Genomic DNA, 5,155 nt, shown 5'->3' on the forward strand with positions numbered 1-5,155 from the left:
GCGCCTGGCAGATCGCTGCAGCACCGCTCCTCTCCTCTCCATCTGCACCTCAAGACCCGTGCTGCCCCCACAATGAGGTGTCCATGTCACCGCCTGAACAGAAGCAGAGGGAGGGGGGAGGAGGGGGGTGGTGCTAAGAGAGAGCGAGAGAGAGAGAGAGAGAGAGAGAGAGAGAGAGAGAGAGAGAGAGAGAGGTAGGGAGGAGGGGACACATTAACAAGCTATAATCTCAACTGCCTTATCCATAATGCATTGTGTGGGCCAATTTACATGGTGTCTGTCCCTCCGGGAAAAGGGAGATCATCCATCACATCACTTTATTAGCTTCCTCTTCCTCTCCCTCTCTCTATCTCTTTATAACTCCCTCTCTCTCTCTCTTCCCGAACAGATGCATACACACACACACATGCAAACACACACACACACACACACACACACACACACACACACACACGCACGCGCACACACACACACACACACACACACACACACACACACACACACACACACACACGCACGCACGCACGCACGCACGCACGCACGCACACGCACACACACACACATGTGCAGAAAAGTATAGTCTCTCTCCCTCTGCTTCTCCCTCCCGGACATTAAATCCCTTCACGCGAAGGTGCGCAGGTTACCACCGGCGTGACACCCCCATCCCATCGACCTCCCCTTTTAATTCACCCGGAATTAATAGGTATACTACACCTATATCTCTCTCTCTCTCTCTCTCTCTCTCTCTCTCTCTCTCTCTCTCTCTCTCTCTCTCTCTCTCTCCCTAACAACACCCCAAAACTCTGAGTTGGGGAGGTTGTGCAGACTGGGGCAGAAAGGAAGAAATCTTAGGCCTTGGTGGACGAAGACAAAGCTCTGATAGAGATAACATGATATAGATGCTTTAAGTATATTTATTTTCTTGTAAATACGTATCCTGTCTCAAAATCTTCCCTTGCATAAACAATATTAAATGACAAACAATATAGTAGTAATAGTATAATAGTTGTGGTACCATTGTACATTAAAGATCTGTTCTTAAATTATGTAAAGTAAAGGAACAAAATGTTTTTTTTTTCTATATTTGTATAATCGATTTACCCATAGAATAAGATATTGTAATAAGCTTTTTACATATTTATGTTATTATTTTAATCATTACAAACATGCTTTTTGTAAATCGTCATGTTTGGAAAACATCAAATTTAGGCACAGAATTTACAAAAAAGGGTGAATTAAATAACCAAATGATTTGATAAGTTGATGTATTTCATATATGATTTATCTTTAGTATTATTTATTGTGCCATTTTTATTTTTCAATATTTTGGACAAACCTTTACATGTGTTTTTGTACATTGTGTGTGTTTTGTCATGTATGTCATTGCTGCTGCAACACTGGAACTGCTGCAACCCTTTGGGAAATAATAAAGTATCTTTATTTTATCTTATCTTATCTTACCACAGTACAATTCAGACACACACCGTACATACTGATTATGTTGTTGTTTCGTTGACAATCAAAACAATTAAGCCAGCTTTTGAATTTAGTAAAGCATTCCAAATGTAAATATTCAAAATTTACAATGAGTGAAAGAATAACACAATAACACAATGCACTCCAATTTTGAAAGTAATTATTATGCTCAATCACAAAGCAGTGTTCTAGTTCAGATGAAAGAATGTCATGCATAACTGTTGCAACAAATAACCTGTACATTCTTTTGTTTCTATTAATAATTCATAATGTAATTCAATGTAATTGAAAAGTAACAGCTTAACAAATTGTTATTGACCCAATAAATGCATGTTACTGTCGTAAATCTTTTTTTAATGCTTTTAAAAATGTTTTCACTTGGCTTAAACTGCCCTTTACCATCTGTCCTTGAATCATATACCCACGTCCTTTTCTTTAATTCGATAATTAGTTACACATTATAACCTAATGGTTCAATATTTAATTTAAATATATTAAATCCCACTGACCAGTTTCCTTGGTATATAACTGATATATATATATATATATATATAATTTAAAGATTGACTGATCATTTTTATTTTGAATTGAATTAATTTTAATCACAACAATTATTTTATTAATGGCAACATAAACAAAATACAAGGCACTGAAAGAAAGAATGTTTAGTCAGTAGACCTACACATTAAAATATCTGTCTGTTTTTCATGCTGTCTCAATCACTCATTGTGTGTGTGTGTGTGTGTGTGTGTGTGTGTGTGTGTGTGTGTGTGTGTGCCTTCCTATGTATTTCTCTTTTTATAGCTGTGTGTGTGTGTGTGTGTGTGTGTGTGTGTTCTGTTACAGTATGTGCCAACAATTAAACCCACTGACAAATGGATGGATGAGGAATGGACCATCCTTCATCCATCCATCCACACACACACACACACACACAGACACACAAGATCCATCAGAACTGCACACCACCATCCTGTGAATAAAGCAAGCTGTAATTGCAATCATGTATGTGGAGTTTTAACACCGCACCATACCGTACCATTAGTATCACAAATAAGTAATAATTTGCTAATGACAACATTATGTTGAGTCAGTTTAGGGGCAATTAAAGTGAGTGATATTTACATATGCCTAATGAATCACAGCGCGTGGCAGTTGGAGCGAGCCCTGATGAATATTCATCCAGGCATTCTCCCCCGCGCGCCGCAGTTTATAAACTGAATTATGGCTGATTTGCCCTTTTAAAAAATGAACATGAGCGCATCTCCCACAAGGAGGCGGCGAACAATAACGGCTGATTATAAAAATGTTTTAGTGCTAGAGTGTCGGCGAGGAGACTGCAGCAGGGTGGTTATGGACCGCCTTCCATAAAGCGAGCGTCTGACAGGCGGCCCCCGCAGCTTGGAGAGAGGTGATTAGTGGGGCCTTCCGGTGTGGGTCTGACCTGTCAGGTGCCTAGAGGTCAACAGGCTGCATGATCAGTGTGCATTCAGACGGGCACAAACAGGCACTCCAGCAGGTGTCCGTCACACGCCTGCCTTGGTTTTTAGCAATGTGTAATTATAATTATAATTATAATTATAATTATAATTATTATTATTATTATTTTTGTGTACCGACGGCAAGTTAAAAAATAATATTTACTTTAACATTGGTATGTAACATTGTTCTTGTTCGTGACGTTTATATTTTCAACTTTCTTTTAGCAATCTAAGAAAACGAAAATCAAACCAGATACAAGATACGAGATATATAAGATAAGACAATAAGTCTTATCCCACACAATGCATAAGTAAGATATTATATACAGTTTTAATTTACATATAGTAATACTTTAGGTTGATACGTTTTTTTTTGTTAATTGAATCAATGAAACATTAACCATATGTGTTTTCATAAATGATCCCAATTATCCCCAAACTAATATGATCTACTAACAGGACAGGGGACCGAGGGGACCGAGGGGGCCGACGTGATAACCTCAGTGAAACAGTCACGCTGGCGGCTTGGTAGCCAACCAAGCCATTTGCAACTGGTTTATGGAGATTTATGATGGCACTGCCTGAGATACTGTCCTTAAGTGGAGGGATATGAAGCTGTTTGACTGGACTGGGCTTCTGAGTGTGGCCCCCTAGTTATCAGCACCAGGAATTTAACATCAGATCCTGTGTATGATTGCATGTTGAATAAGACTTGAACCATGTCTTAAAATGTTAAAGGTTTTTATGTTTTTTACATTTTTGTTTTAAATAAAATGCATTCTTTGGTCTACAGGCCCTTTGTAGGGAAACGTCTCTCTTTTTTGTTTTTTACAAAAGTGTATGCTGCCATCGTGTGGTTAAATTTGCCAAGCATTCACTCTTCCTCCCACAAAGCATGATTAGACTATCAATTACACAATTTGACAATAAAAACAACAACAACAATATTAGCATTGTTTTGTATGATATAGATTATTATTATTATTATTTTATTTTATTTTATTTTATTTTATTTTATTTTATTTTATTTTATTTTATTTTATTTTATTATTATTTTTTTTTAAATCATCATTATTCGATTCAAATTCAATAGTTTGTCATTTCCTCAAAAGATTTTGGGCTAAAACTATCTGGAACAGAAAAACGGCAAAAGTTACAAACCCAGTTTATGTCTCCTTCGAAGCGGTATGTCGCAAACATCTCATTGTTTAAGTTTCATTCAAATAAAAAACCGACCAAATTTGACCTGAAGAATCCAGGTGGTCGTGCGTCACCGACACACCAACATTACAAAACGAATGGAACGAGATGAGATTTAGAGTAGGACGCCGTGTGTGTGTGTGTGTGTGTGTGTGTGTGTGTGTGTGTGTGTGTGTGTGTGTGTGTGTGTGTGTGTGTGTGTGTGTGTGTGTGTGTGTGTGTGTGTGTGTACCTTCTTACCTGTTAGATGTCTGTGGATCTGTTCTATTTATATTTTATCTCTTTGGTCTCCCTTACTTTGCCAGATTCAAAAAACACGAAAAAACATGAATCCATGGAAACTCGCGACCACGTCGAGTCGAGTCCACCCGACCGTGCGAATGAGTGATGCGTTCACGATCTGGGAAGGCGTCGTAAAAAATTGAAGCCGTGAGATGGTAATTACAGACACGGAAATACGACAACTTTTTTTTTTATTTCATGGAAACGTAACTTTAAGCCAGGCAAATAAGTCACCACTAAAATTTCGTGACTTCGACTACCTTTGTAAACCTCCGTAAACACGTAATCTTCCATAAATACGTCAACCTCCGTGAGTACGTAGACCTATATATAAATGTCATAATTGATGCGCACCGGACCAAACGTCACCTTCCGTCACTGAGACTGCACATGTACTTCCACACACAACAAGTTGATTTATAACAATGACAAAGTTTGGTTTAAAGTCAAAGATAAATGGTTGTTTTCAAGAAACTTCATGTATATACAGTTTCCTACAGCTAAACAAACAGTAGTAGACTTAGCTGAGAAGGCAGAAGGTGTTAAGTATTGACAAATTCTTCTACAATAATCCAAATGCCAATTTAATGTTAAAGCTCCATTAATGTTGTCTGCATTACAATATAGACAAGTTATCTATTTAACTGAATTTTCCAATTGTAGATTGTTAACAGAAAAATACAATGAAGTACTAATTTAAACTATCATATATTTAT

The sequence above is a fragment of the Zeus faber genome (assembly GCF_960531495.2).
Source record: "Zeus faber genome assembly, chromosome: 16".
In the NCBI taxonomy this organism is placed as follows: Eukaryota; Metazoa; Chordata; class Actinopteri; order Zeiformes; family Zeidae; genus Zeus; species Zeus faber.